General features: G+C 44.1%; 5 non-coding genes across 5 annotated transcripts; all 5 read left to right on the top strand.

Annotated features, from left to right (window-relative positions):
* Nucleotides 1-509: 509 nt before the first annotated feature.
* LOC135015641 (U1 spliceosomal RNA) lies at nucleotides 510-673 on the top strand. Its single transcript, XR_010213858.1, has one exon. It is a non-coding gene; the product is annotated as a U1 spliceosomal RNA (small nuclear RNA).
* A 152-nt stretch (nucleotides 674-825) lies between these two features.
* LOC135015656 (U1 spliceosomal RNA) lies at nucleotides 826-988 on the top strand. Its single transcript, XR_010213872.1, has one exon. It is a non-coding gene; the product is annotated as a U1 spliceosomal RNA (small nuclear RNA).
* Nucleotides 989-1659: 671 nt separating this feature from the next.
* Nucleotides 1660-1823, top strand: LOC135015728 (U1 spliceosomal RNA). Its single transcript, XR_010213922.1, has one exon. It is a non-coding gene; the product is annotated as a U1 spliceosomal RNA (small nuclear RNA).
* Nucleotides 1824-2809: 986 nt separating this feature from the next.
* Nucleotides 2810-2973, top strand: LOC135015725 (U1 spliceosomal RNA). Its single transcript, XR_010213920.1, has one exon. It is a non-coding gene; the product is annotated as a U1 spliceosomal RNA (small nuclear RNA).
* Nucleotides 2974-4725: 1752 nt separating this feature from the next.
* On the top strand, nucleotides 4726-4799 carry TRNAS-ACU (transfer RNA serine (anticodon ACU)). Its single transcript has one exon. It is a non-coding gene; the product is annotated as a tRNA-Ser (tRNA).
* The last annotated feature ends 11915 nt before the right edge of the window (nucleotides 4800-16714 follow it).

Genomic DNA, 16714 nt, shown 5'->3' with positions numbered 1-16714 from the left:
CCCACACCCTTTTACTTGCCTTACAGAGAAGCTCTGGAGCTGTTACAGTGCCCAGCTGCTGCAAGAAATCAGCTTGAATGCTTCAGGGGCTGGGGCATGGCCAACATGAGCCCCACACCGAAGGAGGGTGGGGGTGTTTAATGCGAACTAGGGATCATCCAAGCGCCGCAAAAGGCCGCCATGCCCTGCATACCCCTTTTCTCTTTTCATATGCAGATGAGGGTTCCAGCCAATTTTGGCCCACTGCTTGGATGACATCACCGTATGCAAATCCGTCTTCTGCAGACCTTCCCCCAGGAATGCTTCTACTAGTTGTTGCTTTTGGTTTGTTGTTTGGGGGTGCTTCAGTATTAGGCAGCCTTCTGCCCTCCCATGTTCATCTGAAAATATGTGTTCTCCCTGCAGTTGTTGTCCCCAGATGAGAGTTCCCTTGTGCTGCCTCAATTGAATCTCCTTTACTTGACTGAGATGTGCCTGAGCAGCGGCCCTCCCCAGCCCTATCCAAAAACATACTTATTTTGCATAGGAGATACCATGGTCATGAAGATTGCTCTCCCAGGGTGAGGTTCATTCATTGCATTCTGGGAATGCTGACCCCTGTGATTTCCCCAAATGTGGGAAACTCGACTGCATTATTTGTGGTAGTGGGGGACTGTGTTTGTTCTTTCCTCTGGTCAGCTCTGGTAAAAGTCAGATTTCTTTGTCTCAGATCTTCCTCTAGCCTTGTTCTTCATTCGAGAGTTCCCTTGTGCTGCCTCAGTTGGATCTCCTTCACTTGACAGGGGGGTGCCCGAGCAGCAACCCTCCCCAGCTGTAGCCCATCTCCTACTTACCTGCCAGGTGAGATACTATGATCAGGAAGGTGCTTCTCCCAGGGCAAGGCTCACCCATTGCACTCTGGGTGTGCTGCTCCTGCGATTTCCCCAAATGTGGGAAACTTGACTGCATAATTTGTGTTTCCCCTGGTCGGCTCTCGTATAATTCAGATCTCTTTGTCTCAGGTCTCTCTCCAGACTAGTTTGCTGTCTGTTTCCACTTCTCTTTTCTTGAGCCGCTCCCTTCTATGCCCTTGCGCACTATCCTGACTTCTCCCGTCTGCTTAATTTGTGCCTTCCAACGCACAATGCGAACTACAGGTAGTGCTGCAGGGCCCACACCCTTTTATTTGCCTTACAGAGCAGCTCTGGAGCTGTTACAGTGCCCAGCTGCTGCAAGAAATCAGCTTGAATGCTTCAGGGGCTGGGGCATAGCCAACATGAGCCCCACACCGAAGGAGGGTGGAGATGTTTAATGCGAACTAGGGGTCATCCAAGCGCCGCAAAAGGCCGCCATGCCCTGCACGCCCCTTTTCTCTTTTCATATGCAGACGAGGGTTGAAGCCAACTTTGACACACTGCTTGGATGACATCACCATATGCAAATCCATCTGCTGCAGGCCTTCCCCCAGGAATGCTTGCACTAGTTGTTGCATTTGGTTTGTTGTTTGGGGGTGCTTCAGTATTAGGCAGCCTTCTGCCCTCCCATGTTCATCTGAAAATATGTGTTCTCCCTGGAGTTGTTGTCCCCAGATGAGAGTTCCCTTGTGTTGCCTCAGTTGAATCTTCTTTACTTGACAGAGATGTGCCTGAGCAGCGGCCCTCCCCAGCCCTATCCCAAATCATACTTATTTTGCATAGGAGATACTATGGTCATGAAGATTGTTCTCCCAGGGTGAGGTTCATTCATTGCATTCTGGGTATGCTGACCCCTGTGATTTCCCCAAATGAGGGAAACTCGACTGCATTATTTGTGGTAGTGGGGGACTGTGTTTGTGCTTTCCTCTGGTCAGCTCTGGTAAAAGTCAGATTTCTTTGTCTCAGATTTTCCTCTAGCCTTGTTCTTCTTTCGAGAGTTCCCTTGTGCTGCCTCAGTTGGATCTCCTTCACTTGACAGGGGGGTGCCCGAGCAGCGACCCTCCCCAGCTCTAGCCCAACTCCTACTTAAATGCCAGGTGAGATACTATGATCATGAAGTTGCTTCTCCCAGGGCAAGGCTCACCCGTTGCACTCTCGGTGTGCTGCTACTGTGATTTCCCCAAATGTCTGAAACTTGACTGCATAATTTGTGTTTCCCCTGGTCGGCTCTCGTATAATTGAGATCTCTTTGTCTCAGGTCTCTCTCCAGCCTAGTTTGCTGTCTGTTTCCACTTCTCTTTTCTTGAGCCGCTCCCTTCTATGCCCTTGCGCACTATCCTGACTTCTCCCGTATGCTTAATTTGTGCCTTGCAACGCACAATGCGAACTACAGGTAGTGCTGCATGGCCCACACCCTTTTACTTGCCTTACAGAGCAGCTCTGGAGCTGTTACAGTGCCCAGCTGCTGCAAGAAATCAGCTTGAATGCTTCAGGGGCTGGGGCATAGCCAACATGAGCCCCACACTGAAGGAGGGTGGGGGTGTTTAATGCGAACGAGGGGTCATCCAAGCGCCGCAAAAGGCCGCCATGCCCTGCATACCCCTTTTCTCTTTTCATATGCAGACGAGGGTTCCAGCCAACTTTGGCCCACTGCTTGGATGACATCACCGTATGCAAATCCGTCTTCTGCAGACCTTCCCCCAGGAATGCTTGCACTAGTTGTTGCATTTGGTTTGTTGTTTGGGGGTGCTTCAGTATTAGGCAGCCTTCTGCCCTCCCATGTTCATCTGAAAATATGTGTTTTCCCTGCAGTTGTTGTCCCCAGATGAGAGTTCCCTTGTGCTGCCTCAGTTGAATCTCCTTTACTTGACAGAGATGTGCCTGAGCAGCGGCCCTCCCCAGCCCTATCTCAAATCATACTTATTTTGCACAGGAGATACCATGGTCATGAAGATTGTTCTCCCAGGGTGAGGTTCATTCATTGCATTCTGGGTATGCTGACCCCTGTGATTTCCCCAAATGTGGGAAACTCGACTGCATTATTTGTGGTAGTGGGGGACTGTGTTTGTGCTTTCCTCTGGTCAGCTCTGGTAAAAGTCAGATTTCTTTGTCTCAGATCTTCCTCTAGCCTTGTTCTTCTTTCAAGAGTTCCTTTGTGCTGCCTCAGTTGGATCTCCTTCACTTGACAGGGGGGTGCCCGAGCAGCGACCCTCCCCAGCTCTAGCCCAACTCATACTTACCTGCCAGGTGAGATACTATTAAGTGGATTTTTGAAAGAAAACAATACTGTCAATATACTATTAAAACAAATTAAAATGGTAAAAGTTATTGTACTTTAAGTAAAAATAAAAGAGCTAAAATATCAATCCCAGTTTTGGATTACTTTAATTAACAAAAAAAATGCATATAGCAGAGGATAGTTTCAATCTGCCTACCTCTGGGTTATAGGCCCAGCATGCTTCCATTGCAGTACTCTGCTGCACATGTAAGTGCAAGAGATCCTGAAGCACTCACTCATCATGGGAAAGTACCAATGTGTTTCTTCATTGGTTGATTTAAGAAAATTCTTACAAAAACTCTCCAGATTATTGACTTTTGAAAGTTTTTCTAGGAAACGTTCTAGATGAATGCTTATTAGCCTTTGTCAGTATGTACATTTTGCAAAGTGTCTCCGTGGCGCAATCGGTTAGTGTGTTTGGCTATTAACCAAAAGGTTGGTGGTTCAATCCCAAGCAGGGACGTAATTGACCTTGTTATCAGATTTTGGTGATCTTTAAGTAGACAAGTCAAAATTTCAAACCCCCTCTTATGGTGTAGGGTACCTGGCCTTCTCTGATGTAATCAGAGTTAGATTTGATTAAGTGATTTTATAAAAAAACAGATAGGAAGTACAATTTAGCAGTGGGTTGCAGAGAAAAAGAAAAATGCTGGCAGAAAAATCCAATTGAGTGATTAAACAGCTCTTCATTTTCTGGCTTTATTTTTATGCTAACAAATTTGTTCTCTGAAAAGGGTCCACAAAGCCAAGTCTCTGATTAACACCTTTGTAGGGATGGTTTTTCACCTATTACTAAATTAAACTTGCTTCATTGGAAAGGCAGCAAGATGCATCCTCATTTCAATGTCTACTGAAATAATACAGGTTGACACCAGGAAACATTAACGCCACTGCATCCTTGCTGCTTTCTCATGTGGAAGTCTGTTTAATGTGAAAACAAGGTGATATCTAATTAGCACACAGGAAAGGAATTAAGAAAATATTTAAGGGTGAAGATGTTTCTCACAAAATCGTTGCCCCAATGCATCATTGAAATTCAAGCTGGAAAGATGATTTTAATATATCACTTGTACATGTTGTATTGCTCTTCTGGTGACAATGTAGTTTGTTTTTGTCAATTACCATTTTAATAATAGGGTAAAGAAAATTAAGTGGATTTTTGAAAGAAAACAATACTGTCAATATACTATTAAAACAAATTAAAATGGTAAAAGTTATTGTACTTTAAGTAAAAATAAAAGAGCTAAAATATCAATCCCAGTTTTGGATTACTTTAATTAAAAAAAAAATGCATATAGCACAGGATAGTTGCAATCTGCCTACCTCTGGGTTATGGGCCCAGCATGCTTCCATTGCAGTACTCTGCTGCACATGTAAGTGCAAGAGATCCTGAAGCACTCACTCATCATGGGAAAGTACCAAGGTGTTTCTTCGTTGGTTGATCTAAGAAACATCTTACAAAAACTCTCCAGATTATTGACTTTTTAAAGTTTTTCTAGGAAACGTTCTAGATGAATGCTTATTAGCCTTTGTCAGTAAGCACTTTTGCAAAGTGTCTCTGTGGCACAATCAGTTAGTGTGTTTGGCTACTAACCAAAAGGTTGGTGGTTCAATCCCACCCAGGGACGTAATTGACCTTGTTATCAGGTTTTGGTGATCTTTAAGTAGACAAGTCAAAATTTCAACCTCCCTCTTATGATGTAGGTTACCTGGCCTTCTCTGATGTAATCAGAGTTAGATTTGATTAAGTGATTTTATAAAAAACAGCTAGGAAGCACAATTTAGCAGTGGGTTGCAGAAAAAAAAATATGCTGGCAGAAAAATCCAATTGAGTGATTAAACAGCTCTTCATTTTCTGGCTTTATTTTTATGCTAACAAATTTGTTCTCTGAAAAGTGTCCACAAAGCCAAGTCTCTGATTAACACCTTTGTAGGGATGGTTTTTCACCTATTACTAAATTAAACTTGCTTCATTGGAAAGGCAGCAAGATGCATCCTCATTTCAATGTCTACTGAAATAATACGGGTTGACACCAGGAAACATTAACGCCACTGCATCCTTGCTGCTTTCTCATGTGGAAGTCTGTTTAATGTGAAAACAAGGTGATATCTAATTAGCACACAGGTAAGGAATTAAGAAAATCTTTATTTAAGGGTGAAGATGTTTCTCACAAAATCGTTGCCCCAATGCATCATTGAAATTCAAGCTGGAAAGATGATTTTAATATATCACTTGTACATTTTGTATTGCTCTTCTGGTGACAATGTAGTTTGTTTTTGTCAATTACCATTTTAATAATAGGGTAAAGAAAATTAAGTGGATTTTTGAAAGAAAACAATACTGTCAATATACTATTAAAACAAATTAAAATGGTAAAAGTTATTGTACTTTAAGTAAAAATAAAAGAGCTAAAATATCAATCCCAGTTTTGGATTACTTTAATTAACAAAAAAAAATGCATATAGCAGAGGATAGTTTCAATCTGCCTACCTCTGGGTTATGGGCCCAGCATGCTTCCATTGCAGTACTCTGCTGCACATGTAAGTGCAAGAGATCCTGAAGCACTCACTCATCATGGGAAAGTACCAATGTGTTTCTTCGTTGGTTGATTTAAGAAAATTCTTACAAAAACTCTCCAGATTATTGACTTTTTAAAGTTTTTCTAGGAAACGTTTTAGATGAATGCTTATTAGCCTTTGTCAGTACGTACTTTTTGCAAAGTGTCTCTGTGGCGCAATTGGTTAGTGTGTTCGGCTATTAACCAAAAGGTTGGTGGTTCAATCCCACCTAGGGACGTAATTGACCTTGTTATCAGATTTTGGTGATCTTTAAGTAGACAAGTCAAAATTTCAAACCCCCTCTTATGGTGTAGGGTACCTGGCCTTCTCTGATGTAATCAGAGTTAGATTTGATTACGTGATTTTATAAAAAAAACAGATAGGAAGTACAATTTAGCAGTGGGTTGCAGAGAAAAAGAAAAATGCTGGCAGAAAAATCCTATTGATGATTAAACAGCTCTTCATTTTCTGGCTTTATTTTTATGCTAACAAATTTGTTCTCTGAAAAGTGTCCACAAAGCCAAGTCTCTGATTAACACCTTTGTAGGGATGGTTTTTCACCTATTACTAAATTAAACTTGCTTAATTGGAAAGGCAGCAAGATGCATCCTCATTTCAATGTCTACTGAAATAATACAGGTTGACACCAGGAAACATTAACGCCACTGCATCCTTGCTGCTTTCTCATGTGGAAGTCTGTTTAATGTGAAAACAAGGTGATATCTAATTAGCACACAGGTAAGGAATTAAGAAAATATTTAAGGGTGAAGATGTTTCTCACAAAATCGTTGCCCCAATGCATCATTGAAATTCAAGCTGGAAAGATGATTTTAATATATCACTTGTACATTTTGTATTGCTCTTCTGGTGACAATGTAGTTTGTTTTTGTCAATTACCATTTTAATAATAGGGTAAAGAAAATTAAGTGGGTTTTTGAAAGAAAACAATACTCTCAATATACTATTAAAACAAATTAAAATGGTAAAAGTTATTGTACTTTAAGTAAAAATAAAAGAGCTAAAATATCAATCCCAGTTTTGGATTACTTTAATTAACAAAAAAAATGCATATAGCAGAGGATAGTTTCAATCTGCCTACCTCTGGGTTATAGGCCCAGCATGCTTCCATTGCAGTACTCTGCTGCACATGTAAGTGCAAGAGATCCTGAAGCACTCACTCATCATGGGAAAGTACCAATATGTTTCTTCGTTGGTTGATTTAAGAAACATCTTACAAAAACTCTCCAGATTATTGACTTTTTAAAGTTTTTCTAGGAAACGTTCTAGATGAATGCTTATTAGCCTTTGTCAGTATGTGCTTTTTGCAAAGTGTCTCTGTGGCGCAATCGGTTAGTGTGTTCGGTTATTAACCAAAAGGTTGGTGGTTCAATCCCACCCAGGGACGTAATTGACCTTGTTATCAGATTTTGGTGATCTTTAAGTAGACAAGTCAAAGTTTCAAACCCCCTCTTATGGTGTAGGGTACCTGGCCTTCTCTGATGTAATCAGAGTTAGATTTGATTAAGTGATTTTATAAAAAAACAGATAGGAAGTACAATTTAGCAGTGGGTTGCAGAGAAAAAGAAAAATGCTGGCAGAAAAATCCAATTGAGTGATTAAACAGCTCTTCATTTTCTGGCTTTATTTTTATGCTAACAAATTTGTTCTCTGAAAAGTGTCCACAAAGCCAAGTCTCTGATTAACACCTTTGTAGGGATGGTTTTTCACCTATTACTAAATTAAACTTGCTTAATTGGAAAGGCAGCAAGATGCATCCTCATTTCAATGTCTACTGAAATAATACAGGTTGACACCAGGAAACATTAACGCCACTGCATCCTTGCTGCTTTCTCATGTGGAAGTCTGTTTAATGTGAAAACAAGGTGATATCTAATTAGCACACAGGTAAGGAATTAAGAAAATATTTAAGGGTGAAGATGTTTCTCACAAAATCGTTGCCCCAATGCATCATTGAAATTCAAGCTGGAAAGATGATTTTAATATATCACTTGTATATTTTGTATTGCTCTTCTGGTGACAATGTAGTTTGTTTTTGTCAATTACCATTTTAATAATAGGGTAAAGAAAATGAAGTGGATTTTTGAAAGTAAACAATACTGTCAATATACTATTAAAACAAATTAAAATGGTAAAAGTTATTGTACTTTAAGTAAAAATAAAAGAGACAAAATATCAATCCCAGTTTTGGATTACTTTAATTAACAAAAAAAAATGCATATAGCAGAGGATAGTTTCAATCTGCATACCTCTGGGTTATGGGCCCAGCATGCTTCCATTGCAGTACTCTGCTGCACATGTAAGTGCAAGAGATCCTGAAGCACTCACTCATCATGGGAAAGTACCAATGTGTTTCTTCGTTGGTTGATGGAAGAAACATCTTACAAAAACTCTCCAGATTATTGACTTTTTAAAGTTTTTCTAGGAAACATTTTAGATGAATGCTTATTAGCCTTTGTCAGTATGGACTTTTGCAAAGTGTCTCTGTGGCGCAATCAGTTAGTATGTACGGCTATTAACCATAAGGTTGGTGGTTCAATCCCACCCAGGGACCTAATTGACCTTGTTATCAGATTTTGGTGATCTTTAAGTAGACAAGTCAAAATTTCAAACCCCCTGTTATGGTGTAGGGTACCTGGCCTTCTCTGATGTAATCAGAGTTAGATTTGATTCAGTGATTTTATAAAAACAGCTAGGAAGCACAATTTAGCAGTGGGTTGCAGAGAAAAAAAATATGCTGGCAGAAAAATCCAATTGAGTGATTAAACAGCTCTTCATTTTCTGGCTTTATTTTTATGCTAACAAATTTGTTCTCTGAAAAGTGTCCACAAAGCCAAGTCTCTGATTAACACCTTTGTAAGGATGGTTTTTCACCTATTACTAAATTAAACTTGCTTCATTGGAAAGGCAGCAAGATGCATCCTCATTTCAATGGTAAGTCAACCTTCTTGCCCTATGTTCCCTCTCAACGGATGAAGACGCATCATTATCTACCGCAGTCATTTTGGCCCAATAGATATGCAAGAAGTTAAGATTCCCCTTTCTTTGCAGGTAGAGGAAGGAAAAGGAAGAGGTCTGTAGCCTCTTCAAGATCGCAGGACCAGAGATTGTCCTCTGCTTCTGCCAAATCCACTGCATGACACTGGGGCTTTCTTGCAGGAGCCCACACCAGTGGGGGCACGTCTAAAACTCTTCAGTCAGTTCTGGATTCATTCGGACCTGGACTCGTGGGTTTTACAAATAGTGTCCCAAGGGTACAAACTGGGGTTTCAAGACGTTCCCCCTCACGGATTGTTCAAATTGGCCTTAGTCAGCAGGGAGAAGGTTTTTTTCAAGCCTCTTCGTGGTCCCGAAGCCGGACGGCTCAGTCAGACCAATCTTAAATCTGAAATCCCTCAATTTCTTCCTAAAGAAATTCAATTTCAAGATGGAATTTCTCAGGGCAGTGATCTCCAGTCCGGAGGACGGAGATTTCATGGTTTTGGTAGACATAAAGGATGCCTACTTACATGTTCCCATTTATCCACTGCCTCAAGCTACCTAAGGTTTGCAATTCAGGATTGTCATTACCAATTTCAGACATTGCCGTTTGGTCTGTCCACGGCTCCGAGGATTTTCACCAGGGTGATGGCGGAAATTATGGTTCTCCTTCGCAAGCAAGGAGTCACAATTATCCCGTACTTGGATGATCTCCTGATAAAGGCGAGATCCAGGGACCAGTTGGTGCAAAACATTGCACTCTCCCTGACAGTTCTTCAACAACATGGTTGGCTCCTAAACTTGCCAAAATCGCAGTTGGTCCCAATGACGCGGTTGTTGTTTTTGGGAGTCATACTGTTAGGCGCCGGGGTCCGCTTGATGGTCTGCGCTGCCCGGCGCCTAGCAACTAGAGACGCCGTGCACGTACAGCCACCGGCTCCCTAGCAACGCTAGACGACGGGCGCGCTGAGCCGCACAGACCCTAGCAACGGGGACGCCACTGGCGGACCGCGTTCCCCGTTGCTAGGCTTTAGGAAATTAAGATATTCACCTGCTCTCTGGCCGTGCAGCAAGGCAGCTGCACGGCATTTATTCTAATCAGCCTTTAGCAGCTGATTGGAGGACTCCTTGTTAAATACACTCCCAGGGCTTCTCACAGACGCCGGTAATAGCTTCCTGCATGCTGCCTTTGTTTGCTGAGAGTCTGTTTCCAGTCCTGCTGTATCCGGTCATTCCAGTCCGCAGAAGTCCGGTATTCGGGAGTTGTCATCTCATCCCAAGAGGTCGTTTGGTTCCCTGGAGTCCTGACTGATCACCGTTTTGTATCCAGTGGTGTTCGTGAGTTGCGGCTCTGCCGTGTGTTGCGGCTCAGCCGCTTTACCTTTTATATTTTGTGTTTGGAGCATTTGCGGAGGGTTCCGCTTCCACAAGTCCTCTCTGGTACTTGGCGGTGCCGGTTAGGAGAATTGGACAAGTGGATATTTTGGTTGTCCTTTTTCCTGGCGGTTTCTCCGCACATATTATAGTTTTGAGTTTGCTTAGCCCCGGGCCTGGTTGTTTAGTTAGAGGGCCTCTTGTTATCACCCTGTCTCGGGTTTCCCTTTGTCTCTCATTAAGACCGGGGGGCATCGAAGTTGGGCAGACATAATCCGCCCTTCAAACGCGGCTGCCAAGGGCTCAAGAAACCATAGTCTCGCAGGGGATTTCTGACAACACGGGTGAGACAACAGAGTTAGGGCGCCAGGGGCTATTTTCCTGTCCTGCTCCCTTCCCCAGCATTCCGTTCCAGTGCTCCAGTCCTTGCCATAAGATCTTCTCTGACCAGAGTGCTGGAATCATAACATTATTACCGGCCATACCAAAACTTAAAATTAAACGGGGTTTAATTTTTTCTCATTCAGTTTTGTGAGAGTTTATCGGCCTCATGAATCCAACAGGTTTAGGGCCAAATCCTGGTCAGCTCTTAGTCAGCCAGATTCAAGAACTTACTCAGATGGTTCAGGATCTTTCTCTTCGGGTGAAGTCGCAGGAAGATCTTTTGCGAGCTTCCCCAAGGGTAGTCCCTGAACCAAAGATGCATTTGCCTGACCGTTTTTCTGGTGATAGAAAAGAGTTTTTTAATTTTAAAGAATCCTGTAAACTTTATTTTCGTTTAAGACCGACTTCCTCGGGTACTGAATCTCAGCGGGTCGGGTTTATTATTTCTTTGCTCCAGGGGGATCCTCAGACCTGGGCATTTGGTTTAAGAGCAGAGGATCCGGCATTGTTGTCAGTTGACGCTTTTTTTGAGTCTTTAGGGCTCTTGTATGATGACCCTGATAGAGAGGCGTCCGCTGAAAGTCAGTTGCGCGCTCTCAGACAGGGTAGAAATCCTGCAGAGGTTTATTGTACGGAGTTTCGCCGTTGGTCGAACGACTGTGGCTGGAATGACCCAGCCCTGCGCAGTCAGTTTCGCCTCGGCTTATCAGAGTCTATAAAAGACAGTCTCCTTCAGTACCCCGCTCCTGAGACTCTTGATAAACTCATGGAGCTTTCTATTAAGATTGATCGTCGTCTCAGAGAGCGGAGGGCTGAAAAAGGAGCACCTGTAAGGTCAAGTCCGTGTGTATATTCCATTCCTGAAGACGTAGAGGAGACCATGCAGATGGATCTCTCCCGGCTGTCTCCTGAAGAAAGAGCCAGAAGGCAAAATTCTGGTCTTTGTCTGTACTGTGGGGGTAAGGGACATTTTGCTCGTAATTGTCCGAACAAGTCGGGAAACGCTTTGACCAGGTGAATTGTGAGGGGGTTCACCTAGGTCTGCAGCTTATCTCCTCAAATAACTCCCTTTTAGTCCCAGTTAAAGTTTCCTTTGGCAGCCTCAGTTCTTCGGTGTCGGCTTTTGTCGACAGTGGAGCTGCAGGAAACTTTATGGATTTAACTTGGGCTAAGGCCTTAGGCATTCCTCAGTTACCTTTGGGTAGGTGTGTCACCATGCATGGCTTAGATGGGAGTCCGCTGTCTAATGGGATTATTTCTCTCCGTACACCCCCTGTACTACTTACAGTAGGAGCTCTACATTCTGAGAAAATCGAGTTCTTTCTTACACATTGCCCAGCAGTTCCAGTTGTTCTGGGTCACCCTTGGCTGGCCTTTCATAATCCCACCATTGATTGGCGGTCGGGGGAGATTTCACATTGGGGTACTTTTTGTGATAAGGAATGTATCACGTTTCCAGTCAGAGTAGCAGCTATCATTCCAGAACTCATTCCGGTGGAATACCAGGAGTTTGCTGATGTTTTCTCCAAAGGCAATGCGGACATTCTGCCTCCCCATCGGCCTTATGATTGTGCTATTGAGTTAATTCCTGGTGCCGCATTGCCAAAGGGAAGATTATATGCATTATCCGGGCCAGAAACTGCGGCTATGAATGATTATGTAAAGGAGAGCCTTGAGAAAGGATTTATTAGACCATCAAAATCTCCTTTAAGTGCAGGCTTCTTCTTTGTGGAGAAAAAGGATGGCTCGCTTAGACCTTGCATTGATTTTAGAGCCCTGAATAAGATCTCAGTTAAAAACACCTATCCTTTGCCGTTGATTTCTGTACTCTTTGATCAGTTACGTTCTGCTGTGATTTTTTCTAAAATTGACCTTAGAGGAGCGTACAACCTCATCCGAATTAAATCTGGAGATGAGTGGAAAACGGCCTTCAGTACTCAGTCGGGTCACTACGAATACCTGGTGATGCCGTTCGGCCTGTCCAATGCTCCGGCAGTTTTTCAAGACCTCATTAACGATGTGCTCCGTGACTTCCTAGGGAAATTCGTGGTCGTTTACTTAGACGACATCCTGATTTTTTCTAAATCAATGGAACAACATGTTACCCAGGTGCGTCTGGTTCTTCAAAAGTTATGTGAGAATCATTTATATGCCAAGCTGGAGAAGTTTGAGTTTCATGTCACGGAAGTATCTTTTTTAGGGTACATAATTTCCCCTCAGGGATTTTCCATGGAACCAAAGAAACTCCAGGCCATCCTTAGTTGGGCGCAACCCACCAATTTAAAAGCTATTAAGCGTTTTTTAGGGTTTGCGAATTATTATAGGAGGTTCATTCATTCTTTTTCTGACCTGGTTGCTCCCATTGTAGCTCTGACAAAGAAAGGAGCGGATCCTACCAACTGGTCGCGTGAAGCTGAGTTGTCCTTCCGGGCCTTGAAACAAGCCTTTGTCTCGGCTCCAGTCCTTAGACATCCTAATCCGGAATTGCCCTTTGTGGTGGAGGTTGATGCCTCGGAGGTTGGAGTGGGGGCTATCCTTTCTCAAAAGGATCCGGAGTCTCTGGAGTTACATCCTTGTGCCTTTATGTCCAGGAAATTCTCCTCCGCTGAATCCAACTATGACGTTGGTAATCGGGAGTTTCTGGCGGTAAAATGGGCTTTCGAGGAGTGGAGGCATTGGCTGGAGGGAGCAAAACATACTATTTCGGTATTGACTGACCATAAGAACCTGCAATACATTGAATCGGCTAAGCGGCTTAATGCCCGGCAGGCACATTGGGCATTATTTTTTACGCGTTTCAAATTTATAATCACTTTCAGGCCTGGTTCCAAGAATACTAAGGCTGATGCCCTGTCACATAGCTTTCTTCCGGTTCACAATAACAATCCTGTTACCCCCATACTTCCATCTTCGGTCATCTGGGCGGGCCTCACACAAGATTTATTTACCCAGTTAAAACAGCTTCAACACCAAGCTCCTAGAATTACTCCTGCTGGTCGTCTTTACGTCCCTGAGTTTTTGAGAGTTACTGTTTTAACGGAATTCCATGATAACAAAGTTTCAGGGCATCCAGGAGTCTCTAAGACATTGGAGTTAGTCTCTCGCTCAGTATGGTGGCCTGGTCTTTCTAAAGACGTCAAGGAATTTGTTTATTCATGTCAGGTTTGTGCACAGCATAAGGTTCCCCGTTCCTTGCCCATCGGGCAACTTATGCCCTTAAATGTTCCTCTCAGGCCGTGGTCTCATATTTCCATGGATTTTGTGGTTGACCTTCCCCTTTCAGCCGGATTCCGAGTCATATGGGTGGTAGTGGACCGTTTTAGTAAAATGGCTCATTTTATTGCTCTTCCCCGATTGCCTTCTGCCCAAGGGTTGGCAGTTTTGTTTCTCCGCCATGTATTCAGGCTTCATGGGTTGCCTACTGATATTGTTTCTGATCGGGGTCCACAATTCATCGCACAATTCTGGAAATGTTTTTGTGCCTCATTGAAGATGAAATTGTCGTTAACATCCGGTTACCACCCACAATCCAACGGGCAAACCGAACGAGTTAACCAATCATTGAAACAATATTTGCGCTTGTATTCAGCCAAACTCCAGAATGATTGGTCCGAGTTTCTTCCGTTGGCTGAATTTGCTTACAATAATTCTTGTCATTCCTCCACTAAAGAGTCTCCATTCTTTTCAGTTTTTGGTTTTCACCCCAGAGCTAATTCTTTTTTTCATCATTCCTCAGTCTCCTCGCTTACCTTAACCTCCCATCTCAGAGCCATTTGGAAAAAGGTACACCTTGCTCTCAGAAAAGCGGCCTTTCGAGAGAAGAAATTTTCTGACAGGCTCCGACGTCCTTGCACTTTTAAGGTGGGAGATAGGGTGTGGTTGTCGACTCGCAACATCAGGCTTCGACAATCCTCAGCTAGACTGGGACCCAAATTTATTGGGCCATTTCTTATTATTAAAAGAGTCAACCCAGTTGCCTTTCGGTTACGTTTACCAAGATCTCTCAGGATTGGAAATACGTTTCATTGTTCCCTGTTGAAACAATACGTTTCTTCCAGTAGATTTCCTCGGAAGATCTCTCAGGGTAGATCTCCAGTGGATGTACAGGGACAACAGGAGTTCTTGGTAGAGAAGGTTCTCGATTCCAAATTGTCCCGGGATCGGCTGTATTTTCTGGTTCACTGGAAAGGCTATGGTCCGGAGGAAAGGTCTTGGGTCCTGGATAAGGATCTTCATGCCCCGAGGCTCAAGAGGGCATTTTTTCGGGAATTTCCTCAGAAACCTGGCTTTAGGGGTTCCTTGACCCCTCCTCAAGGGACTCCGTAAGGACCATGGGGATTATATCAAAGGGAGAGTGCAGATGACTCTGCAGCACCGAATGAGCGAACTCCAGGTCCTCCTCAGCCAGGGTGTCAAACTTGTAAAATCTTGCAAATGTGTTTGACCCCGACCAAGTAGCAGCTCGGCAAAGTTGTAAAGCAGAGACCCCTCGGGCAGCCGCCCAAGAAGAGCCCACCTTCCTCGTGGAATGGGCTTTTACTGATCTAGAATGCGGCAGTCCCGCCGCAGAATGTGCAAGCTGAATTGTGCTACATATCCAGCGAGCAATAGTCTGCTTTGAAGCAGGAGCACCCATCTTGTTTGGTGCGTAGAGGATAAACAGCGAGTCAGTTTTCCTGACTCCAGCCATTCTGGAAACATAAATTTTCAGGGCCCTGACTACATCCAGCAACTTGGAATCCTCCAAGTTCCGAGTAGCCGCAGGCACCACAATAGGTTGGTTCAAATGAAACGCTGAAACCACCTTAGGCAGAAATTGGGGATGAGTCCTTAATTCCGCCCTATCCATATGGAAAATCACATAAGGGCTTTTACATGACAAAGCCGCCAACTCTGACACACGCCTGGCCGAAGCCAGGGCCAATAGCATGACCACTTTCGACGTGAGATATTTTAACTCCACGGTTTTAAGTGGCTCAAACCAATGTGATTTAAGGAAATCCAACACCACGTTGAGATCCCAAGGTGCCACTGGAGGCACAAAAGGAGGCTGAATATGCAGCACTCCTTTAACAAAAGTCTGAACTTCCGGCAGGGAAGCCAGTTCTTTTTGGAAGAAAATCGACAGAGCCGAAATCTGGACCTTAATGGACCCCAATTTGAGGCCCATATTCACCCCTGACTGTAGGAAGTGCAGGAATCAACCCAGTTGAAATTCCTCCGTTGGGGCCTTCCTGTCCTCACACCAAGCAACATATTTTCGCCATATGTGGTGATAATGTTTTGCGGTCACGTCCTTCCTGGCTTTGATCAGCGTAGGAATGACTTCCTCCGGAATGCCCTTTTCCTTCAGGATCCGGTGTTCAACAGCCATGCCGTCAAATGCAGCCACGGTAAGTCTTGGAACAGACAAGGCCCCTGCTGCAGCAGGTCTTGTCTGAGCGGTAGAGGCCATGGGTCCTCCGAGATCATTTCTTGAAGTTCTGGGTACCAAGCTCTTCTTGGCCAATCCGGAATAATGAGTATAGTTCTTACTCTTCTCCTTCTTATTATCCTCAGCACCCTTGGTATGAGAGGAAGAGGAGGAAACACATAAACCGACCGGTACACCCACGGTGTCACTAGAGCGTCCAACGCTATCGCCTGAGGGTCCCTTGACCTGGCACAATAGTTTTCTAGCTTTTTGTTGAGGCGGGACGCCATCATGTCCACCTGTGGCCATTCCCATCGGTTTGTAATCAGCCGGAAGACTTCTGGATGAAGTCCCCACTCTCCCGGGTGGAGGTCGTATCTACTGAGGAAGTCTGCTTCCCAGTTGTCCACTCCCGGAATAAACACTGCCGACAGTGCTAACACGTGATTTTCCGCCCATCGGAGAATCTTCGTGGCTTCTGCCATCGCCATCCTGCTTCTCGTGCCGCCTTGTCGGTTTACATGGGCGACCGCCGTGATGTTGTCTGACTGAATCAGTACTGGCTGACTTTGAAGCAGGGGTCTTGCCTGACTTAGGGCATTGTAAATAGCTCTTAGTTCCAGAATATTTATGTGTAGGGACATTTCCTGGCTTGACCATAGTCCCTGGAAATTTCTTCCCTGTGTGACTGCTCCCCAGCCTCGAAGGCTGGCGTCCGTGGTTACCAGGACCCAGTCCTGTATGCCGAATCTGCGGCCCTCCAGAAGATGAGCACTCTGCAGCCACCACAGTACAGACACCCTGGTCCTTGCAGAC

The sequence above is a fragment of the Pseudophryne corroboree genome, unplaced genomic scaffold, assembly GCF_028390025.1.
Source record: "Pseudophryne corroboree isolate aPseCor3 unplaced genomic scaffold, aPseCor3.hap2 scaffold_297, whole genome shotgun sequence".
NCBI lineage: Eukaryota > Metazoa > Chordata > Amphibia > Anura > Myobatrachidae > Pseudophryne > Pseudophryne corroboree.
Note: the sequence above shows the minus strand (reverse complement) of the source record. Positions and strands in the feature narration are given on the sequence as shown.